At 38.7% G+C, this 26,072-nt stretch overlaps 1 protein-coding gene and 1 pseudogene across 2 annotated transcripts in view; both read right to left on the bottom strand.

Annotated features, from left to right (window-relative positions):
* The window catches only part of PRKAR2A (protein kinase cAMP-dependent type II regulatory subunit alpha), a 149,472-nt gene that overhangs the window by 94,109 nt on the left and 29,291 nt on the right, over positions 1–26,072 (bottom strand). The gene's annotated exons all lie outside the window — the stretch shown is intronic.
* Positions 6,530–7,554, bottom strand: LOC131823904 (transcription factor BTF3 homolog 4-like; annotated as a pseudogene).

Genomic DNA, 26,072 nt, shown 5'->3' on the forward strand with positions numbered 1-26,072 from the left:
CAGTCATATGATATAGTTTATTACTGAAAAAAATATCAATGATATTTTTAAAGATTTTTTTTTTCAGTAAACCCTACCCAAGGTGGGTTTTACCCTTCAGAGCTGAATCTTATTATTTTTATTGAAAAAATGATGAAAATATGCCTTCTCATCCTCCATAAAAAGATAGACTTGAAGATTAGTGAAAAACAAACTGAAGATGGCTCAGAGAGCCAAACTCAACTAATGTGAGGCCTCTGGAAAAAAACAAAAAACAGACCCAGGAAGGAGACAAATGCTCATTTACTATAACAGGACTAGAATTATCTTTTTGCATAGCATGGGGTAAAAGTCATGTTAGCAACAAACAGGCAAAAATTCAAAAGAAAATTCTAGCCATTACTGATAGAATAGTCCCTTACTACTTCCTCAATGAAGCTGTGGATCTGTCAAAAAACAAAAACAAAAACAAAAAAACAAAAACAAAAAACTATGGATCTGTCAAAATTAATTCAACCACCAGCAAACAAAGATGATAAATTCAGTTCAACAAATACAGGTAGGGTACCTCATAAGTGGCATGCACTGTAGTAGACAATTTGGAAGGCCCTGGTAAATAAAACAAAGACTCCTAGTTTCATGAAGCTTGCATTCTAGCTTGAGGGATGTGGGAGAGTCTCCTTTGATCACTTACAACACATGTTCCTGTCACTCAGGCAGACAGATGAAATGTATACCAACTTAAACCCATAACCCAGGCCTCATGGGATTTCCATGATTAAAATCCCGCTGAACATTAGCATACAACCTAAAATTATAAAAGATACAATGAAAAAAATTAGCATGCGTGCTATCAGGGGATATCTCAAACAAAACGTTAGATATTAAGATTAAGAACTATTATAAAATGAAAACATGTTTAAAACAAAGACATAAAGGGGCACCTGGGTGGCTCAGTGGGTTAAAGCCTCTGCTTTCGGCTCAGGTCATGATCCCAGGGTCCTGGGATCGAGCCCCACATCGGGCTCTCTGCTCAGCAGGGAGCCTGCTTCCCCCTCTCTCTCTGCCTGCCTCTCTGGGTACTTGTGATCTCTCTCTGTCAAATAAATAAATAAAATCTTTAGAAAAAAAAAAGACATAAAAACAGGAATCAGAAGCAAAAACAAACAAAACAGGGAGACTTGAAAAAACATTGGAACTTCTAAGAAAAAAATACACATTGAAATTTTAAAAACTATGATGCAAGGCACCTGCCTGGGTATATAAAATCTTAAAATTCTGGAAAAATCATTGTAAAACATCATTACCAACAACTTACTGCAATAATATTGATTTAAATGTATAGATGCAAATCAAAAGGAAAATTAGAAAATATCTTGAGATGACTGAAAACAAAAACACAATACACCAGAACTTATGGGATGTGCTGCTAAGTCATGCTAGAGGGAAATTTATGGCTATAAATGTCTACATTTAAAAAGAAGAAAAGCCTCAAATTAATAAGCTAATTGTACACTTCAAGGAAGCAGGAAAAAAAGGACAAACGAAATCCTAAAGCAGCAGAAATAAGGAAATTCAGAGTGGACAGAAACTATAAAATAGAGTATAGAAAAAAAAAAAACAGTGAAACTAAAAGTTGGTTCTTTGAAAAGATCAACAAAATCAGTGAACTATTAGCTAGACTGACCAAGAAAAAAGAAGATTCAAATTACTAAAATTAAAGTGGGAACATTACAATGGAATACACAGAAATAAAAAGGATTTTAAGAGAATACTAAGAAAGGCAATATGTCAACAAATTGGGTAACCTAGATGAAACATGAAATAGACAAATTCCTGGAAATACACAAACTTATAAAACTTGCTCAAGAAGAAATGGAAAAATCTCAACAATCTATAACAAATAGGATGGAACTGGTAATCAAAAATCTCCTAACAAAGTAAAGCCCAGGACCAGATGTCTTCATTGTAAATTTTACTAAACATTTAAAGAAATAACACTAATCCTTCTCATGGTTATCCAAAAAATCAAAGCTAAGGGAACACTTCCTAACTCATTTTATGAGGCCACCATTACCCAATACCAAAGCTAAACAAACATAATGCAAGTAAAGAAAACATTCATTATGAATATAGATATAAAAATCCTCAAAAAAATACTGGCACACAAAATCTGGGAACATATTAAAGTGATTATACACCATGACCAAGTGGGATTTATTCCAGGAATCCAAGGCTGTTTAAAATAAGAATATTAGGGGGCGCATGGGTGGCTCAGTGGGTTAAGGCCTCTGCCTTCGGCTCAGGTCGTGATCCCAGGGTCCTGGGATTGAGCCCCACATCGGGCTCTCTCTGCTCCGTGGGGAGCCTGCTTCCTCCTCTCTCTGCCTGTCTCTCTGTCTACTTGTGATCTCTGTCTGTCAAATAAATAGATAAAATCTTAAAAAAAAAAAAAAAAAGGAATATTGGAGCACCTGGGTGGCTCAGTCGTTTAGCATCTGCCTTAGGCTCAGGTCATGATCCCAGGATCCTTGCATGGAGCCCCACATCAGGCTCCCTGCTCGGCAGGGAGTCTGCTTCTCCCTCTCCCTTTGCCTGCCTCTCTGCCTACCTGTGCTTTTCTTTCTCTCAAATAAATAAATAAAATCTTTAAAAAAATAAAATAAAATAAGAATATCAAGCAATAGATATTACATTAATAGAACAAAGGGAAGAGGGGATCCACATTACCGTCTCACTGATGCACACCAAGCATCTAACAAACACTCTTTCATGATAAAAAATAAACTGGGGGGGGATGCCTGGGTGGCTCAGTTGTTAGGTATCTGCCTTTGGCTCAGGTTGGGATGGAGTCCTGCATTGGGCTCCATGCTCAGCAGGGAGCCTGCTTCTCCCTCTGCCTGCCATTCCCCCTGCTTGTGCACTTACTCTCTCTGACAAATAAGTAAATAAAATCTTTAGAACAATGAAAATGAAAATAAAGCATGACAGTACGTTGAAAATTATTTAAAAAAAATAAACTGGGAATTATAAGGGAATTTCCTCAGCATGAAAAAGGCACATATGAAAAACCCACAGCTAACACCAACTCAATGATAAAAGATTGTAAGCTTTCTCCATACAAGACAGAATGCCTGCTTCTACTGAATATATTACTGAAGGTTCTGGCCAGAGCAATTAGGAAAGAAAAAAATAAGAAAAAAATTAGAAAGGAAAAAGTAAAATTATCTGCTTATAGAATGACATGATCTTCTATGTGTAAAACCTTAAAGAATCCACACAAAAAAAATTAGACTTAATAAGTGAATACAGAAAGTTGCAGGATATAAAATCAACACCTAAATCATGTTTCTATATAACAATACAATCGTATTTCTCTACAACTACAATTGCAATACAACTACAACTACAACTACAATGAAAATATTTTTAGAACTCTAATCACAACACATCAAAATGAAGAAAATAATCTAGGAAGGAGGAAAAGATTTGTACACTGAAAACTACAAAACATTGTTGGAAGAAACTAAAGAGACATAAATAAGCCTTTTGCAATGTATATATACTCATGTTGTACACTTTAAATATCCACAATCATATTGGTCAATTGTATTTAAATAAAGCTAGAAAAAAAAAAGAAATAAATGGAAAGCCATCCCATGATAAAAGACTAAAAGCTGTAATATTGTTAAGATGACAATATATTTGGAGTGCCTGGGTGGCTCAGTGGGTTAAAGCCTCTGCCTTCGGCTTGGGTCATGATTCCAGGGTCCTGGGATCAAGCCCCACATTGGGCTCTCTGCTCAGCGGGGAGACTGCTTCTCCCTCTCTCTCTGCCTACTTGTGATCTCTCTCTCTCTCTCTCTGTCAAATAAATAAATAAATAAACTAAAAAAAAAAAAAAGATAACAATACTATTTAAAGCAATCTATAGATTCAATGCAATTTCTATTAAAATTCCTTTAATAAGAATGGGAAAAGCTATCTAAAATTCATGTAGAATCTGGAGCACCTGGGTGGCTCAGTGGGTTAAAGCCTCTGCTTTGGGCTAAAGTCATGATCCTGGGGTCCTGGGACCGAGCCCGACATTGGGCTCTCTGCTCGGCAGGGAGCCTGCTTCCATTTCTCTCTCTCTGCCTGACTCTCTGCCTACTTGTGATCTCTGTCTGTCAAATAAATAAATAAAATCTTTAAATAAAATAAAATAAAATTCATGTAGAATCTCAAAGGATCCCAAACAGCCAACTAAACTTGAAAAAGATAAACAAAGTTGGAAGATTCACACTTCCTGATTTCAAAACTTACTACAAAGTCTCAGTAATCAAAACAATGTGGTACTTGCATTAAGGACAGACATATGGACCAGACCCATGGAATGGAGAACCCAGAAATAAACTCTCATATACATGGTGAATTTATTTTCAAAAACCTGCCAAGATCACCCAATGGGAAAGGAGAGTCTTTTCAAACAAAAGGAGAATCTTTTCAACAAAAATAAAGCTGGCCTCTTACCTTTTCATCATAAAAATTAACTCAAAATAGATCAAAGACATAAAATTAAGAGCTAAAATTATAAAACTCTTATATGAAGACACGGGAAAATCTTTATGACATCAGAGTTAGCAATTATTTCTAACATCAAAAGTGTAGGTAACAAAAGAAATACATAAACTGGACTACATCAGAATGAAAACCTTCTGTGTATCGAAACACACAACAGAGTGAAATGGCACACCATGGAATGGGAGAAAATATTTGCAAATAATTTATCTGTTACATCCAGAATAAAGAATTCCTACCACCCAAGAAAAAAACAAACAAACAAAACAAAACAAAACTGATGAAAAAAATGGACAAGGGGGGCGCCTGGGTGGCTCAGTGGGTTAAGCCGCTGCCTTCGGCTCAGGTCATGATCTCAGGGTCCTGGGATCGAGTCCCGCATCGGGCTCTCTGCTCAGCAGGGAGCCTGCTTCCTCCTCTCTCTCTCTCTGCCTGCCTCTCTGCCTACTTGTGATCTCTGCCTGTCAAATAAATAAATAAAATCTTTTAAAAAAATAAATGGACAAGGATTTGAATAGACTTTTCTTCAGAGAAGATATACAAAGGACCAATAACCACATGAAAAGATATCCAATACTACTAATCAATAAGGAAATGCAGGGGCACCTGGGTGGCTCAGTCAATTGAGCCTCTGACTCTTGGTTTCAGCTCAGGTCATGATCCCAGGGTTGTGTGATGGAGTCTGGTGTGGGCTCTGCGTTCAGCGGGGAGTTTGCTTGAGATTTCCTCTCTCCCTTTCCCATTACCCCTCCCCGAGCTCGCACTCTCCCTCTCTTTCTAAAAATAAATAAAATCTTTTTTAAAAATAGGGAAATGCAAATGAAAAATACAATGAGTTATCACCTCACACCTTTTAAAGATGGCTACCATTAAAAAATAAAACAAAACAAGAACATAATAAAGGTTGGCAAGGATGTTAAGGAATTGGAATACTTTTGCACTGATGGTCAGAATATAAAATGGTGCAGTTGTTGTGTAAAACAGTATGGCAGCTCCTTAAAAGATTAAAAATGAATTACTATATGATCCAGCAATTCCACTTCTGGGTATATGCCCAAAAGAACTGAAAGCAGGTTTTCAAAGAGATATTACAGCACACCCACATACATAGCCAAAAGGTGGAAGCAACCTAAGTGTCCACCAATGAATGAAAAGATAAACAAAATGTGGTTTACATACAATGGGATATCATTCAGCATTTAAAAGGAAGGAAATTTTGAAACTTGCTACAATAATATTTGATGAATGAATTTTGAAAACATTATGCTAAATAAAGTCAGTTACACAAGACAAATACTGTATGATTCTACTTACATGAGGTACCTAGAACAGTCAAATTCATAAATACAGAGAGCAGAATAGTGGTTGTGAGGAGTTAGGGGGAGGGGAGAAGGAGGAGTTATTATTTATTGGGTACAGAGTTTCAGTTTTGCAATATGCAAAGATGTCCAGAGACAGATGGTGGTGATTGTTATGAATGCACTTAATGGCAGTGAACAGCAACTTGATTTTTTTTTATTTAAATTCAATTAATTAACTATAATGTATTATTGATTTCAGAGGTAGAGTTCAGTGATTCATCAGTCTTATATAATACCCAGTGCCCATAACATCATACCCTCCTTGATGTCCATCATCCAGTCACCCCATCCCCGAACCCCCTCCCCTCCAACTACCTTCAGTTTGTTTCCTATGATTAAGAGTTTCTTATGGTTTGTCTCCCTGATTTTGTCTTGTTTCATTTTTTCCTCTCTACCCCTATGATTCTCTTGTTTTGTTTTAACATAAAGATTTGTTTTACTTTCTACTGGGGGAAGAAGGAGAATAAATAGAACTGTTTTCCAATTTGCTCTCCACTGTATACACACATACCCACAAACCAAAAATACCCCAACAAAGAAACAAAACAGGGGCGCCTGGGTGGCTCAGTGGGTTAAAGCCTCTGCCTTTAGCTCAGGTCATAATCCCAGGGTCCTGGGATCGAGCCCCCAAGAGCCCTGCATCGCATTGGGCTCTCTGCTCAGCAGGGAGCCTGCTCCCTTCCTCTCTCTGCCTGCCTCTCTGCCTACGTTTGGACTCTGTCAAATAAATAAAATCTTAAAAAAAAAAAACAAAAAACAAAACCCAGAAAACTGAGAATCAAATACCAAAACACCCTCAAACTGCACCGACACTTCGTATTTTGACCGAAAGAATAGATCCTGGGAGGAAGTGCAAATGCAAAATCAAATGACCGAAAAATGCTGAACCAACGGCATTATCAATATACAAAATATTTATATTACTGAACTAGTAACAGTTGATGTTCTCCATGTCTGTAAAACTTTGAAACCACATAGCTGATTTGTTAAATTTAGTCCATGCCAGCTTCCAAACTCCAGAAGAAATTTCAGTTAGCTTCATTTGATGCCTCATCAAAATTTTCTACAAGATCTGGAAAACATCATCATCCTCTTCATCAATGTCTTCTGGTTTTGTTGCTTTGCTATCCAACACTTGGCCATGGGAACTGTTCAGCTAACTTCCTAAGACTTGTTAAGCTGTCAGCACCAAGCTGACTTAGTATTCCAGGAAGCATTTCTGTGATTGGTTTGGCTTCTGCATGCCCAGTAATTGCAAAGGTGTTAGCAGAAAGGGAAGCTTGGACTTTGGGACTGTTGAAACGAATAACTGTCCCATCATCTTTAATCATGTTCGCCTCTTCAATACCAGCTATATTATTCACAGCCAGTTTTTTTAGAGAACTCTGGAGTTTTTTGTCATCAGCTGTAGCTCTTCTATGTACCACCTTCTTTCTGCAGGCTGTACCCTTGCCCCCTATCCGGACCTGAGCCTGAAGTTTAGCTAGCTTTTCTTGATTCGTGCTGTTGGTAAATCTCAAGCAGGGAGGGTCCTCTAACAACAGCATGTGGCAAGAACAAGATGGCTGCCTCAGTCGAGACAGAGAAAAAAGAAAAATCTTTTTAAAAGATTTTTATTTATTTATTTGAGAGAGAATGTGAGAGAGAGAGAGCGCGAGCGAGAACAAGAGGGGGAGGGGAGGGGCAAAGGGAGAAGCAGACTCCCCGCTGAGCAGGGAGCCTGATGCGGGACTCAATCCTAGCACTCCAGGATCATAACCAGAGCCGAAGGCAGGTGCCCAACCAAATGAGACACCAAGGCACCCCTCTGTTTTGTTTCTTAAATTCCACATATGAGTGAGATCATATGATAATTGTCTTTCTCTGATTCACTTATTTTGCTTAGTATAATACCCTCTATAAACTGCGAATTTTAAATGGTAAATTTTATGTTATTAGCGTTTGTCCACAGTTAAAAAAAATTAAATATATATAAAGCAGAAATTAACACTACAATGTATATGTGTATGTGCATGGGTCCATAAACAAGAAGTGAAAAATAAGGTAAGTGAAGCGTGGCAAAACATTAACAAGTGGTCCAACTAGGAGGAGTTCACTTGTTCTTCCAACTTTTCAGTAGAGTTGACATTTTTCCTAGTGAATAGGTATTTATTTATTTATTTGAGAGAGAAAGACAGACAGAGAGCACGCTTACATGTGATCAGGGAGAGGGGCAGAGGGAAAGGGAGACCAGCAGGACCCTGCAATCATGAACTGAGCTGAAGGCACTGCTTAAATGACTAAGCACTCAGGCAACCCCTTAAATAAATAAATCTTAAAAAAAAAAAAAGAATTCCAAGAGTTGTTTTTTTTTTGTTGTTGTTGTTTTAAACAAAACAAAAAAGAGGTCTTGAAGTCAAATAGCAGAAAGTCATGGTTAGTTTGTATGAAGTAAATACTGTTCTTTTAAAAAGTTTTTATTTGATTTTTTTTTTAAAGATTTTATTTATTCATTTGACAGAGAGAGATCACAAGTAGGCAGAGAGGCAGACAGAGAGAGAGAAGAGGAAGCAGGCTCCCTGCTGAGCAGAGAGCCCGATGCGGGACTCGATCCCAGCACCCTGAGATCATGACCCGAGCCGAAGGCAGCAGCTTAACCCACTGAGCCACCCTGATTTTTTAACTTGAATATAGTTGACATATAATGTTACAACTTCAGGTGTATAACATAGTGATTCAATTTCTCTATACATTATGCTATGCTCATTAAGTATAGCTACCACCTGTCATGATAAGATGCTATTCCAATATCACTGACTATATATTTCCTATGCTGTGCCTTTTATTACTGTGACTTATCTGTTTCATAAGTGGAAACCTGTATCTCTCACTCCCCTTTACCAATCTGTCCATCTTCCCACCCCTTTCCTCTGGCAACTATCAGTTTCTTCTCTGGATTTATAAGGTCTGATTCTGCTTTGTGTTTATTCATTTCTCCTGTTTTTAAGATTCTATATATGAGTGAAATGATATGGTATTTGTCTTTCTCAGTCTGACTTATTTCACTTAGATAATACCCTCTAGGTCCATCCATGTAGTCACAAATGGCAAGATTTCATCCTTTTTTATGGCCCTGAATAGCCAAAGCAATCTTGAGAAAGAAGATAAAACCTGGAGGTATCACAATACCAGATTTTAAGATCTATTACAAAGCTGTAGCATTCAAAACAGTATGGTATTGGCACAAAAAGAGACACACAGATCAATGGAACAGAATAGAGAGCCAATTTGGTCCACTTATATGTTCAATTACTCTATGACAAAGGAGGCAAGAATATATGGTGGGGGAGGGCGCCTGGGTGGCTCCAGTGTGTTAAGCCTCTGCCTTTGACTTGGGACATGATCTCAAGGTCGTGGGATTGAGCCCCACATCGGGCTCTCTGCTCAGCAGGGAGGCTGCTTCCCCACCCCCTCGCCTGCCCCTCTGCCTACTTGTGACCTCTCTCTGTCAAATAAATAAATTAAATCTTTAGGGGCACCTGGGTGGCTCAGTGGGTTAAAGCCTCTGCCTTCGGCTCAGGTCATGGTCTCATGAACTGCAATGGAAAAAACAATTAAAAACAAGAGTCTTAAGGGCTTTAGCTTGAATAAATGAGTGGATGAACATGCTGCTGCCTGATAAACTTCTGTGCAATTTAATTCTAAGTTAATACACGTCTTCTAAGGTTTTACAGGGCCAGGAGAAACGGCTGCTGTCAGAGCCAGATAAACTGCCAAGGCATCCAGAGAATGCTATCAACAGTTACCACAGTCAAAGAGATCACCTTATTCTAATTTCACCACTGTTTACAGAGAGCTCAAAACAGATCACATCAGACTTTATATGGATCGGACAAAATATTCAGCTAGCATAGCAGGTGTAAGAAAACCTTCCAACGGAAAACACCACCTAAAATGTTCTCCAATTTTCATTAGAAACAAATACTGATAAAGGATAAGAAGATTTAAAATGTAACCTGGCCTGAAAACATGTGCCTCGAAAACATTAACAAACGCCATCTCAGTGATCGGTGAAACTAAAATTCCTGATTCCTGATAAAAGGAACTCCTAAATGCTGATGGGCCCTGAAAGTTAAAACATGGTTTTAAACAGGTAGGATATTGTATGTGGTGAGTGATATTAAGATCATGCTAGAGAAATCAAAAACATTTCCAAAAGTCTCTCCTATTTTATTTTATTATTTTTTAAAGTTTTACTTATTTATTTGAGAGAGAAAGAGCACGAGTGGGAGGGACAGAGAGAGAAGAGTCTGAAGCCGACTCCGTGCTGCTTGCGGACCCTGACACAAGGCTCTCCATGTCATGACCCTGAGATCAGGATCTGAGCCAAAACCAAGAGTTGGTGGCTCAACCAGCCACCACCCAAGTGCCCCAAAGTCTCTGTTTTAAATTCAAACATGTGATCAATAAGATAACAGAATCTTTACTATGAATGTAATAGGACATGTCATGAAAACCTGGAGAACATAATCTAAGCACAACTAAGGCAGGGCAGGATTCAGGAGGACGCAACATCCTACAACTGCTAGAAAAGCAGAGAGGAGGCACGCTGGACTTAAATGGGGCCAGCAGGATGTTAGCAGCACAGTTGGGCTGGGAGTTGAGTGAGCCCGTGATTTCAATAAAAGAAAGGGGTATGATATGCCATGAGCAATGTGAGCCAAGAGCACAGAGGTGAGGGTGAAGAGGGGAGCAAGGGTCATTTTGGAAGCCCTCCTATGGCAGAGCAATATTCAGAAGTAGTAAGCTGGTTATCTATATGCACGTTCTTTCTCCTTCAGCAGGAGAAGAGCAGAAAGGTATCATTCAATCTATAAAAAGGGTGCTGTCACAGATTCCAAAATCATAAAATGTCAGAGTGGTAAAGTATCTATGAAGTCACCTGGTCCGGCCATGACAAGTAAGGTTCATCTCCTACGGTAACTCTAACTGATGTCACTGGTCCATCTGAATCACCACTGACTCCTTCCTCTCTTTCATTACTCACACCTACTTCATTAACAACTCCATCTGCTTTCCCTCCCACTTTATTTCTCCTATCAGTCTACCTTTCTCCAGCTCCACTGTCATCCTAGCCTGAAGTGCATCCTTTCTTGCCTGGATGACTTGCAACAGCCTCCACACGTGTTTTTTTTTTGTTGTTGTTGTTTTAAACAAAATGAATGAAAATTATATCTATCTATCTATATATATACACCTCACAATCATCACAGTGTAATATGTAACAGCCAGAAAAAAAAGAAAAGAGAAGTTGTCTTAAAAAAAAAAAAGAAAGAAAGAAACGAAGGAAATGTTGGTGTAGCGAGAGTACAAACCTCTAAGTAGCCATTAAAATGGATGTAACACATCAACATGAATGGACAGGGAGATCTTCAAAATACAGTGTTACGTGAAAAAAGTTGTACAAACCAGGGTTTCCTGAGAGAATTAAGCCCTTAATACAATGATGTAAGTAGACTAATTCCTCAGTTCTCCCACGGATGTCATATAATCAGTACCACTCCAGAATCACAGGGAAATTAACTTGCTGCATACAACAGATGTCTTAAGGCATTAGGGTTTAATTATTTCCTCAGAATTCCATTTGAAAGGGCTACTCTAGGGGTTTAAGGAGCCTGGGTCTCTGAATATGTGGGTGCAGAGGCCTAGCCCTGCCGATGCACATTAGACTGGGACCTGAGCAAGAAAAAAACCAAAACACTGTAATTAACAAGATAAATAATGATTGTACTGGATTATAACTCATAGAAGAACCCATAAATCAATACTGAATATATATTAATAATGCAATCCATACGTAAATAAGAAAGGAAAATTCTTTCTTAGAGTAAAATTCTGACCAATAAAAAAAAAGGAGAGATGGAAAATTTTTTAAATCTCCATTTGGCAAGCATCATCATAAATAATGTTTAAGGCAAGAATCATCAATGGATACTCAAAAGCATGAAGAGAAACAGTATCTTTACAGTCTCAAAGTATCTCCTCCACAAAAATCCACTAATTAGAAAATAATTATAACTTTACAATGGAGTAACCTGGACAGATACATCCTTTACCAACTGATTAAAGCTGACACCACCAGTAATAGGACAAAAAAGACATCTTGTGTCTTCTGATGTAATGCACTGAGAAGGATGCAGCACTACCTCTGTGGTGTTCTTACTAAAAATTTGTAACCTGAATTTAATCAAGAAGAAATAACAGACTAACCCAAATCAAAGGACAGTCTATAAAATACATGGTCAACATTCTTCAGAAGTGTTAAAGTCATGAAGGATAAAATTTGTTTAGTTCAAAAGATGTCACTGTTTAGTTCATAGCTGTCATGTCATTAAGGAGATATGACAATTAATTCAGCATTTGATTCTGGATAGGATCCTGAGTCAGAAAAAAGTTGTTTTGTTATAAAGAACACTACTATAGTAGACAGCTGATAAAAACTAAACATCTGTAGATTAAATATTAGGTACTAGTATTATACCAAAGTTATTTCCTATATTTTGATCACTGTATCGTGGTTATGTAAGAGAATACCATCCCTCCCTTTTTAAAGGAAACAAACTGAAATATTCAGAAATAAAGTGGCATCAGGGCACCTGGGTGGTAGTCAGTTAAGCATCTGAATCATGGTTTTGGCTTAGGTTGTGATCTCAGGGTGGTGAGAGGGAGCCCCACATCAGCCTCCATGCTCAGTTTGGAGTCTCTCCCTCTCCCTCTGCCCCTCCCACTCTGTGCCCTCTCTCCCTCCGTCTCTCTCTAAAATAAATAAATAGGAGAGCCTGTGTGGTTCAGTTGGTTAAGCATCTGCCTTCAGCTCAAGTCATGATCTCAGGATCCTGGGATGGAGCCATGCATTGGGCTCCCTGCTCAGTGGGGAGTCTTCTTCTCCCTCTGTCTCTGTCCCTGGCTTGTGTGCTCTCTCTGTCAAATAAATAAATACATAAAAAATTAAAAAATAAAATAAATAAATAGGGGTGCCTGGGTGGATCAGCAGGTTAAGTCTCTGCCTTTGGCAGAGGTCATGATCTCAGGGTCCTAGGATCAAGCCCCACATTGGGCTCCCTGCTCAGCGGGGAATCTGCTTCCCCCCACCCCCCGCCTCTGCCTGCCTCTCTGCCTACTTGTGATCTCTGTCAAATAAATAAAATAATTTTTAAAATTAAATAAATAAATAAATCTTTTAAAAAAAGGAAATAAAAGGGCATCATGCCTGCAATAACTGATGCTATCTTTAAAATGTTCATAGTAATCAGACATTATTTTAGAATAATTTTTATTTCAATATTGAATTAAAATATCTATTTTGATTCCTGAGTTTTTTGGTACCCACTCAAATTTTGTGTCCAAGGCAAATGCCTCATTCTCCTCATGCTTCCCAGCCCTACTATTACAATTCAGAAAAAAAAAAAGTGTGTTTATAACAGAGAAAAAGAACATGACAAAGCAAATGTGATAAATGTTAACATTTGGGGAATGTGGATATGAGAATTCTCTGTTCTACTTGCACTTTTCTATAAGTCTGAAATTATTTCAAAAGATGTTAAAAAATGAGTTTTGAATGAAAATATGGATATCTGGAAAATTAGAAAATATGTTTATTGGGGAACCTGGGTGGCTCAGTCATTAAGCGTCTGCCTTTGGCTCAGATTATGATCCCAGGGTCCTGGGATCAAGCCCTGCATTGGGCTCCCTGCTCCACGGGAAGCCCCCTTCTCCCACTCTCCCTGCTTGTGTTCCCTCTCTCACTGTCAAATAAAATCTTAAAAAAAAATACACACATACACACACACACACGTACATGTTTATTCCTAAGAGAATGGTCAAGCAGATCCTGACTAATTACAGAGCCTTCAAAAATCATTTTGGAGGGGCGTCTGGGTGGCTCAGTTGGTTGGGCAGCTGCCTTTGGCTCAGGTCATGGTTCCAGGGTCCTGGGATCGAGCCCCGCCTCAGGCTCCCTCCTTAGCAGAGAGCCTTATTCTCTTTCACCCTCTGCCTGCAGCTCTGTGTACTTCTGCTCTCTATTTCTCTGTCAGATAAATAAATAAAATCTTTAAAAAAAAATCATTTTGGAGGGGCACCTGGTTGGTTCAATCAACAGAGCATGTCACTCCTGATCTCAGGATTGTGAGTTCAACCCCACATTGGGTGTAGAAATTACTTAGAAATAAAATCTTTAAAAAATTATGGACCCACGGCTATATGGTCAACTAATCTTGGACAAAGCAGGAAAGAATGTCCAATGGAAAAAAAGAAGGTCTTTTCAACAAATGGTGTTGGGAGAACTGGATAGCTACAAGCAGAAGAATGAGACTAGACCACTTTCTTACACCTTACACAAAAATAAATTCAAAATGGATGAAAGACCTAAATGTGAGACAGGAAACCATCAAAATCCTAGAGAGAACACAGGCAGAAACTTCTTTGACCTCAGCCATAGCAACTTCTTATTAGAAACATGTCACCAGAGGCAAGGGAAACAAAAGCAAAAATGAACTGTTGGGGCTTCATCAAGATAAAAAGCTTCTGCACAGTGGTGCCTGGGTGGCTCAGTCATTAAGAATCTGCCTTCAGCTCAGGTCATGATCCCAATGTCCTGGGATCGAGCCCCACATAGGGCTCTCTGTTCAGTGGGAAGCTGCTGCTGCTTCTCCCAATCCCCCTGCTTGTGTTCCCTCTCTCGCTGTCTGTCAAATAAAAAAATAAAATCTTTAAAAAAAAAAAAAAAGCTTCTGCACACTGAAGGAAACAACAAAACTAAAAGGCAGCCTACAGAGTGAAAGAAGATATCTGCAAACAATGTATCTGATAAGGGGTTAGTACCCGAAAATCTATAAATAACTTACCAAACTCAACATCCAAAAAAACAAATAATCCAATTAAGAGATGGGTAGAAAACATGAACACTTTTATGAAGAAGACATCCAGATGGCTAAACACACATGAAAAGATGCTCAACATCTCTCAGCATCAAGGAAATACAAATCAAAACCACGAGATACCACCTCACCCCTGTCAGAATGGCTAAAAATAACAACACAAGCAACAAGTGTTGGCAAGGATGTAGAGAAAACAGAACCTTCCTGCGCTGTTGGTGGGAATGCAAATTGCTGCAGCCACTCTGAAGAACAGTTTGGAGGTTCCTCAAAACGTTAAAAATAGAACTACCCTGGGGTGCCTGGGTGGCTCAGTTGGTTAAGCATCTGCCTTTGGCTCAGGTTGTGATCCTGAAGTCTTGAGACCAAGCACCACATCAGGCTCCCCACTCAATGGGAAGCCCATTTCTCCCTCTCTCTCTGTCCTTCCTCCTCCCATCCCGCTCATGCTCTCTCAAATAAATAAAATCTTTTTAAAAAGAAAGAAAAGAATGAACTAACTACCCTACAACTGAGCAATTGCACTACTAGGCATTTACTCAAAGGATAAAAAGTACGGATTCAAAGTACATCCAGCTCTCTGCTTGGCAGGGAGCCTGCCTCCCCCTCTCTCTCTGCCTGCCTCTCTGCCTACTTGTGATATCTCTGTCAAATAAATAAATAAAAATATTTAAAAATAAAAAAAGTACAGATTCAAAGTAAGACCTGCACCCCAATGTTTATAGCAACATTACCAACAAAGCCAAGACAGACCAAATGTCCATCCACTGATGAATGGATAAGAAAATATGGTATAAGGGCGCCTCAATAGCTCAGTCCGTTGGGTGTCTGTCTTCTGCTCAGGCCATGATCTTGGAGTCCTGGGATCGAGTGCCACATTAGGCACCCTGTTCAGTGAGCAGCCGGCTTCTCCTTCTCCCCTACCCATGCTCATGCTTTCTCTCACCATCTCTCTCTCAAATAAATGAATAAAATCTTTTTTAAAAAAAAGTTGTGGTACACACACACACACACACACACAGGAATATTACTTGGCCATCAAAAAAAAAAGAAACTGTGCCATTTGCTACAACCTGGATGGAGCTAGAATGCATTACACTAAGTGAAATAAGTCAGTCAGAGAACGACAAATACCATATGGTCTCACTCATATGTGGAATTTAAGAAAGAAAACAGATGAACATATGGGAAGAGGGGAAAGAATAAAAGGAGAGAGGGAATGGAAACAAGCCATAAGTGACTTTTTTTTTTTTTTAAGATTTATTTCAGAGAGAGAAAGAGAGAGGGAGCACTCAATCAGGAGGAGGGGTAGAGGGAGAGGGGAAGCATACTCCTTGCTGAGTGTATAGCCCAACATGGGGCTCCATCTCCTAATCTGGAGATCATGACTGAAGCCAAAACCAAGAGTCGGATGCTCAACTAACCAAGTCACCCAGGCGCCCACAATAAATGACTCTTAACAACAGAAAACAAACTGAGGATTGATGGAGAGAGGCAGGGGCAGATGGGCTAGATGGGTGATGGGTATTAAAGAGGGTACTTGTGATGACCACTAGGTGTTGCACGTAAGGGATGAATCACTGAATTTTACTCCAGAAACCAATATTGCACTGTATGTTACCTAACTTTTTAAAAACCTGAAAACTTCTAATTTCATAAAATAAGATGTTAGTAGGGCGCCTGGGTGGCTCAGTGGGTTAAGCCGCTGCCTTTGGCTCGGGTCATGGTCTCAGGGTCTTAGGATCAAGTCCCACATCGGGCTCTCTGCTCGGTGGGGAGCCTGTTTCCCTCTCTCTCTCTGCCTGCCTCTCTGTCTACTAATAAAATCTTTAAAAAAAAAGATGTTAGTTGAAAAAACATCATGTTTTTGGAGACCATTTAATGACAAGGAAAAACAATACTCCTTGTAGGTTAATCAGAGCAAAAATTGCCTGATGCTATACAAATGTCAGGGTTGGTTTTTTTTTTTTTTTTTAAGATTTTATTTATTTATTTGACAGAGAGATAAAGAGAGATCATAGGCAGGCAGAAGTAGAGGAAGAAGCAGGCTTCCAGCTGAGCAAGAAGCCTGATGTGGGACTTGATCCCAGGACCCTGGGATCATGACCTGAGCCAAAGGCAGAAGCTTAACTGACTGAGCCACCCCAGGCGTTCCTACAATGTCAGTTTTTACATACACGTTTTTACCTGTGCATAAATAAAAGAAAACCACCAAAATGCTAATGTTTTCTTTGGGTGATAGAATCAGGGACAATTTACATTTTCTTTATGTTCATGTATAATTTCTAAATTTAAAAGTAAAAATATATTACTGCTAGAAGAAATACATTCTTTTAATGTAAAATATGAAACAAAACAGAACTATGAATCACCAGCTCTTTGTTAATGAACAGTGAAAACAGTATTGAGAGTCAGAACTTGATGTCTTATCTATTAAAAATTCAGATATTCTTTTCCCAGCTGAAATATGTGGCCCTCTCAAAAGAAAATACAATGAGCTCATTTCATGCTAATTTTATATCTGTGTTCCTTTGTTAACATATTGAGAGATGGATATGTTAACCCATTGATTAATGGGGTGCCTGGGTGGCTCAGTGGGTTAAAGCCTCTGCCTTTGGCTCAGGTCATGATCCCAGGCTCCAGGGATGGAGCCCTGCATTGAGTGAGCTCTAAGCTCAGTGGGGAGCCTGCTTCCCCCCCCCCCTCTCTCGGCCTGCCTCTCTGCTTACTTGTGATCTCTGTCAAATAAACAAATAAAATCTTTTTTAAAAATGTAACTGTGGGCACCTGGGTGGCTCAGTGGGTTAAAGACTCTGCCTTCGGCTCAGGTCGTGATCCCAGGGTCCTGGGATCGAGCCCTACATTGGGGCTCTCTGCTCAGCAGGGAGCCTGCTTCCCCCTCTCTCTCTGCCTGCCTCTCTGACTATCAAATAAATAAATATTTTTTAAAAAATTTAACAGATTAAGCTATAATCAAAAATCAGTTATATGGCATTATTAATAAAATTGAGGTTTATAGAAATATAAATCACATAAGTTCAAGGCGGTTAGGTAAACAGGTAAGGAATATGAAGTAAATGTCTACACAGAGACTATATAAGATCGCAAAAATTTGGGGCACCTGGCTGGCTCAGTTGGAAGAACATGGGATTCTTGATCTCTGGGTTATGAGTTCAAACCTCACACTGGGTGTAGAGATTACTTAAATTTGGTTTTTTTAAAAAATCACAAAATTCAGGGATTAAAATTTAGTTATACATGCCAGAAAAATTAAAAACTCGAATGCAAGTTCATTAATGATTAAAAACAAAATTCTGAGTTATTTTTCATGCTTTCATTCACTTACAAAATGTACCAATCCTCCAGGAACTCTTCCAAAAAATTGCAGAGGAGGCAACATTTCCTAATACATAATTATGATGCCAGCATTAGCCTAATACCAAAGCTAGACAAAGATAACACAAAAAACTTCGGAGCAATAGTCCTTATGAATAGAGATGAAAGATCCTTAAAAAAAAAAAACACCAAAATCTAACAAATCCAACTGAATCCAACAGCACATTGAAAAGATTATACACTGGGGTTCCTGGGTGGCTCAGTCAGGTAAGTGGCTGACTTCTGGTTTCAGCTCGGGTTGTGATCTCAGTGTCATGAGATCAACCCCCACATCTGGCTCACACTGAGCAAGAAGCTGGCTTGAGATTCTGTCTCTCCCTCTCCTCCTTTCCCTCTGCTCCTCCCCCCATCTTGTGCTCTCTCTCCCTCTCAAATAAATAAATCTTAAAAAAAAAAAAAAAAAGAGTATACACCATGACCAAGTAGGCTTTAGCACAAGAGTGGAGGGGTAGTTCATCATAAGAATATCAATGTTATGTGCCACATTAACAGAATGAAGGAAAGAAATCACAGATCATCTTAATAGACGCAGATAAAGCATTTAATAAAATTCAGTAGTCTTCTGTGATTAAAAAAAAAAAAGAGTCAGAAAAATAGGAATGAAAGAAGCCTCATTAACATGAAAAGGAGTATTTATAAAACTCCACAGCTAACATCATACCTAATGGTGCAAAACTGAAAATTTTTCAAGATGCCTGGGTGGCTCAGTTATTAAGCATCTGCCTGGCTGGCTCACTGGGTACAGAATGTGACTCTTGTTCTCAGGGTCCTGAGTTCAAGCCCTATGATAGCCACAGAGTTTATTTAAAAAAACAAAAATGAAAGAAAGAAAAAGAAAAAGGAAAAAAGAGATTCCATTTAAATGGGACCCAAAAGAATAAATACCTAGGAATAAATTTAACAGAGGAAGTGAAAATGTATGTGCTAAAAAGTACAAAACATCACTGAAAGAAATATACTGGAAACTAATATAACACTATGTGTTAACTACACTGCATTTTTTAAAAAAATTAATTATATTTATTGTTTCCTATTTATTTATTGTTAATATATAAATAATTATATATTATTGTTTCTACCAGCAAAAGAAATACAAATTAATTTAAGCAATTCCAATGTTACAGAAAAATACAATATAGAAACAACAACAACAAAAAATTAAAGTAAACCTAACGAAACGGAAGACATCCTATGTTCATGGATTAGGAGATTTAATATTAAGTTGGAATACTCTCCAAAAGGATCTACAGATTTAATATAATCTTATCAAAATTACAATGGTCTCTTTTGTAGAAATGGAAAAGCTGATTCTCAAATTCACATGAAATTATAAAGGCTCGAAATAGCCAAAACAGTATCAGAAAAGAAAAACAGGGGTGCCTGGGCAGCTCAGTTGGTTGAGGGCTGAATCTCAGTTTCAGTTCAGGTCATGATCTTATGAGCCGTGGGATCAAGCCCCATGTGGGGCTCTGGACTCTTGAGTCGGCTTGAAGGTTCTCTCTCTCCCTCTGCTCCTCCCCACAAAATAAATAAATATTTTAAAAAAAAAAAAGAAAGAAAAGAAAAACAAAGTGAGACTTCCCAATTTCAAACTTACTACAAAGCTACAGTATTCAAAACAGTATAGTACAAGCATGAGAAGAGTCATACAGACCAACAGAATAATTGCAAGTCCAGAAATAAACTCAAACATCTGTAGCCAACTGATTTTTTTTCTTTTTCTTTCTATCTTTCTTTCTTCTTTTCTTTTTTTTTAAAAGATTTTATTTGTCAGAGAAAGAGGGAGAGAGAGCATGCACAGGCACAAGCAGGTGGAGGGGCTAAGGGAGAGGGAGAAGCAGACTTCCTGCTGAGCAGGGAGCCCAGTGCAGTTTGATCAAGGACCCTGGGATGATGACCTGAGCTGAAGGCAGCCACTCAACTGACTGAGCCACTCTGGCACCCCAATGTAGCCAACTGATTTTCAACAACAGTGCCAACAATGTTCAACAGGAAGAATTGTCTCTTCAGCAAATAGTGCTAAGACAACAGGATAACCACATGCAAAGAATACAGTTGGAACCCTAACTCCACATACAAAAATTAACTCAAAACGGATCAATGTAAGAGCTAAAACTATAACGGATTTGCAAATGGATTCTTATATTCGACCCAAAAACTTTGTGCATCAGAAGACATTAAGAGAATGAAAAGACAACATACAGAATGGGAGAAAATATTTGCTAATCATGTATCTAATAAGGTTTTAGTATGCATAATATATACGGGATTTTCATGACTCAACAACAAAAGACACATAACCCAATTAAAATGAATAAACAAACAACAACAACAAAAACAGAAAGACTCATAGAGAACAAACCAGTGGTTACCAGAGGAGAGGAGAGCGGGGGGATGACTGAAATAGGCGAAGGTAATTTAAAAGGTACAAACTTTTAGTTATAAAATAAATAAGTCACAGAGAGGAAAGTACAGCATAGCAAAAACAGTTAATGAAATTGCAATAACCCTGTATGGTTACAATGGTAACTACACTACTTATGGTGAGTACTACATCATGTATAGGATTGTCAATCACTATAACATCAAACAACTACATACTATATGTCAACTATATACTTCAATAATAAATTTTTTGATGATTTATTTATTTATTTGAGAGAGAGAGCATGGGTGGGAGGGACAGAGGGAGCGGGAAAGAGAATCCCAAGCAGAATTCATGTTGAACGCAGAGCCCCACACGGGGTTCAGTCCCAGGACCCCATGATCGACCCGAGCCTGAAACCAAGAGCTGGATGCTTAACAAACTGTGCCACCTATGTGACCTAATAATAATTTTTTTTAGTGGGCAAAGGACTTGAATAGACTTCTCAAAAGAAGATATACAAACATCCAACAAGCAAATGAAAAGATGTTCAACATCATTGTCATTAATGAAGAGCCAATCAAACCACAGAGATACCACTTTGCACCCAGCAAGATGGCTTTTATCAAAAAAATGGCAAACGAATCAGTTGGCAAGGATGGAGAGAAACAGAAACCCTTGGACACTTCTGATGGGAATATGAAATGATGAGCTAGCTGTGGCAAACTGGTTGTTCCTCAAAAAAGTATACACAGAACTATCAAAGGACCCAGCAATTCCACTCTTAGGTACATACTCAAAAAGAACTGAAAACAGGTACTCAGAGAGAGATTTGTTTATAAATGCTCATAGCAGCACTAGTCACAATAGCCAAAAGGCATAAACAGCCCAAACGTCTATAAACAGATGAACAGATAAACTGCAGTCTGTCTATACAGTGGAATATTATTCAGCCATAAAAAGAAATGAAGTACTACTAACACATAACAACTTGGATGAACCCTGAAAACATGTTAAATAAAAGAAGCCAGACACAAAAGCTTAAATACTCCTGATTCATATTCTGAATATGAATTATTCAGAAAGGTAAATCCATATATCCATAGAAAAAGAAAGCCAACTAATGGTTGCCAAGGAATGGGGGAAGGGGAACATGAGGAGTGATTACTAGGCACAGGGTGTTCTTCTGGGGCACTGAAACAATTTTGAAACCAGAGGCGTGAGCGTTGCGTAACACTGTGAATGCACTAAATGCTAAATGCCATTGAAGTATAGTACACTTTAAAACAGTTACGGTATGTTATATGAATTTCACTTCAATTTTTAAAAATTAAGCTAAGTGAAAGAAGCCAAGCTCAAAAGACCACATACTGTATGATTTTATTAAAGGAAATGCCCAAAAAAGGCAAAACTAGAAGGAGAGAAGTAGATTAGTGATTGCCTGGGAATGGGGTGGGAAAGGGAAGTGATTGCAAATAGACACAGCGGATATTTTGGGACAATAAAAGTTCTAAAATTGTGGTAAGGAATGTACAGCTCTGTAAATTTACTAAAAATAAATGAATTGGGGGCACCTGGGTGGTTCAACCAGTTAAATTTCTGCCTTCGGCTCAGGTCATGATTCCAGGGTCCTGGGATTAAGCCCACATGTTGGGCTCCTTACTAAGCGGGAAGGCTGCTTTCTCCATCCCTCTCTGCCTGCCACCGCCCCTGTTGTACACTCTCTCAAATTAATTAATTAATTAATTTTAAAGATCTTTTTAAAAAGTTGAATTGTGTGCTTCAAATGAATCAATTTTGTTATATGTATTATACGTCAAAAAATAATTAGAGAACACCATTGAAAGCCCTGAAAGCCCTGAGACATGATTCATATCAATATTAAGTACAAGGAGCATGGAGAGGAAATGAAACAGAGTAAAAAGAGATAAACAGGAAAAAAATATCGCTCTTTTTCATTCAGTAAATATTTATTGAGTGCCTATTACATGCTAGGCATTGGGATTCGGGTGGCGGGCAAAACAAATCACCTGTCCTCAGTGGAGTTTATAATCTAATTGTGGTAATGAACAATAAACAAACATATCCTGGAATACAATAAGGCACAGACTCAGTAGGTTTTGAGGTATATTAATAGGAAGAAAACAATTCATCATACCCTTTTTTCTTTTGGCATTACAGACAACTGTGAGAAAGAAAAAAAAAAAGCTTTTCCTACTTTATGTGAAGCCCTGTGTTCTGTTTAAATTAAAAAATCTAGCTCTGAAACGTGCTCAGATTTTTTAAACTCTGAGAACTTGTTTTTTTTTTTTGTTTTTTTTTTTTTTTTAAAGATTTTATTTATTTATTTGACAGAGAGAAATCACAAGTAGATGGAGAGGCAGGCAGAGAGAGAGAGAGGGAAGCAGGCTCTCTGCTGAGCAGAGAGCCCGACGCGGGACTCGATCCCAGGACTCTGAGATCATGACCTGAGCCAAAGGCAGCGGCTTAACCCACTGAGCCACCCAGGCGCCCCTAAACTCTGAGAACTTGTAAACACAAATGATACCTACAGACAGCAAAAACTTCTCTAATCTTGGGTTAGTCACAGAAATCAAGTTAAATGTAACACTGTATACATATTAAAGCACAAAGAACTAAGGACAAGAGATAAAGACTGGGGTATGGTTCAGATTAGAAAGGAACAGGAGGTACCTCTCCAGCTTCTGGATATAGAAGACAAAAGTCCACTTGATTACAAAGATTTGGGCAACAGAGCCTCAATTCTTCCTCGGGATTGACAGAACTCTCTGCAATTTCCAGAAAGTTTGTGATTAGCTGCTGTGAGCCCTGTTAAAAGTTCTAAGTAAAGCCAGATAAAGCAAAGGGGAGGAAGTTATCAAAAAATGTAGCTAGATAAGCCAAACTGGGGAAGTTATCAAGAATGCTAACAGTGAAGGGTCACTAAGTAGGATATTCAATTGACTTTATAATCCTTTCTATTCACCCAAAGAGTGAACAGGTTTATGGTTTCCCGTTTCAGAAAGATGTATTTTGAATCTTGAACTATGTTTGACCTTTTTGCTGATTTTAAACATTTTTCAATGCCTTGTTCTATTTGTATTTTCATAAAGCTCTATAAGTTTGATATGCACCAGGGTAGAGAATCATTGCTATAAATCAATAACGTATCACAGAATCAGAGTAGTTCAAAGCTTATGAAGTCCTTAATCAGAGCAGCTCTCCAGCAATTCAAAGCATAGCTCTGTCAAGTAGCAAACAGCTAGTTCACTTCTATTTTCTAATTTGAAGACTTGTGGGTTGTTGTTGTTGTTTTTAAAGATTTTATTTATTCGAGAGAGAGAGCATGAAAGAGCACCAGCAGGATGAGGGGCAAAGGGAGAAAGAGAAGCGGGCTCCTCACTGAGCATGGAGCCCACTGGGGACTCCATTCCAGGACCCTGTGATCATGACCTGACCAGAAAGCAGACACATAACGGACTGAGCCACTCAGGGGTACCCCAGCTTTGCATTTTGTAAATATTTAATCACGAATTTCAACATGTCTTTTAGGATGTGAAGAAAATGGGTGGTTTCAATTCTCTAGTTCTAAAGCCTTTTGATATTCAGAAGTGTTGGCATATTTTTGTGAAAGGCTGAATGTATATATTCCATTTCAGATTTTTGTTTCTTTTCAAAGCACTGGCATTTAGAGATGCCATGCTACTAGGAAACTGGAAGATTCTTAACCCACTGAGCCACCCAGAAATTGGAAGGTTCTTAATCCTCCAAGTACACAAATGTTGCAACTTAGAAAAGGGATTGTCAGTCATTTTCCATTCCCAAAGGCACAAATTATTCCTTAAACATTAACACACACTGCATTCAAGAGGTATTACAGACTATTTTGGCTGCCCTCTGCCCTGATGCAAATGTGTGAAGAGGCAAGTCAGGCTTCTGTATCTTCCTTCATATGTCAACCTTCACTTCCACCTTTACCACACCCAAGGCATTCTTAACAACAGAAATCAGCCTAGTTTGTTAAGAAAACTGGAAGCCAATCAACTAAGCCTATCAAATTATTTGCATGAGGAGTATTTGCCGTACTTTCAAATGACAAAGGCTATACCACCAACCTTCAGTCTGGTTCAGTCTTTTATAACATAAGTCATTAATTATTTTTATTTATTTATTTTTAAAGGAACTATGAGCATGAGAGCACACACATGTTGGCGGGGGTGGGGGGTGGGGGGAGTGGGGGGACAAAGGCAGAGCGAGAGGGGAAGCAGACTCCCCCAGGCTTGATCTCCCAACCCAGAAATCATGACTTGAGCCAAAACCAAGAGTCAGATGTTTAACCATCTGAGCCACCCAAGCATCCTGTAAGTCATTTATTCTTAATATTTAAAAAGGCTTTGTAGAATGAGGAGAATGCAAGAGTCATAAGATTTTTTTTTTTTTTTTAAGATCTACTTACAGGAGAGAGAAAGAGAGAAAGAGAGCATGTACCCAAGAGCAAGAGAAGCAAAGGGGGAGAGAGAGGATGCTAAGCAAACTCTCTGCTGACTGTGGAGCCTGACTGGGGACTTGATCCCACCACCCCAAGATCAAGAGCTGGATGTTCAACCAATGAGCCACCCAGGTGTCCCAAAAGTCATAGGAAGATCTGAAGTCAAGGACAGATTTGCAGTTCTAACTTTAGAACTTAACCTCTCTGAGGCCTTGGTATACTCATAAATTCAATGAGAATAGTATTACTTACCACGAATGACCTAGGAGGGACTCAATGACCCTATGTATGAAGGTGCTATGGCTGTAGAATGCTAGGGATATCATAGTTTAATTTTGTATTTTTTCAAAATTATAGATCTTTAAAAGACTGGAGCTCAGTTTCACACTTTCACAGCTGCGATTTCAACGTGTGTACTCTGTTCAAACATTTTTTTTTTTTTTAGTTACAAATTTTTTTAGTTTCACTATGTGCAAGTACTGAGCCAAGAATTTCAAATGCACCACTGAATGCAATTGTCTCAAAAACCCTATTATCATCCCATTTTGTAGCTAAGGATCCTGAGACTAAGAAAATTGCCCTCAAATAAACAATCACAAGGCTAGGAAGTGGTTAAGCCAGGATGTGATTTATCTAAATTTGACAACTCAGGAAAAGCAGAGCTGTGATTAAATACAATGCCCATTTTATATTTGGGGGGAAAAAATCTACCACTGTTTAACTATGGAACTGGAGCGATATACTGTATATTAGGATTCCTCAGCTTGCTGCTGTGGAGGGATCATCACATCATTGCCTGCTCACTGCCCTCACCGCATACGCTCCTGCAGGCATGAACACCCTTCCTCTCTTCTGGATCCCAGTGCCCGGGAAAATGAGCATCTGCCCTACTAAAGCCAGAATGCAGAAGGAATCTGAAGGCTGCAACAGGATTTAGCTGTAAACCCACCTCCACCACCCCTTCCTCTTTCCCCCAAGATATCTGGAGTTACCATTTAGGAGTGGCC

Source organism: Mustela lutreola, chromosome 2 (assembly GCF_030435805.1).
Source record: "Mustela lutreola isolate mMusLut2 chromosome 2, mMusLut2.pri, whole genome shotgun sequence".
Classification (NCBI taxonomy): domain Eukaryota; kingdom Metazoa; phylum Chordata; class Mammalia; order Carnivora; family Mustelidae; genus Mustela; species Mustela lutreola.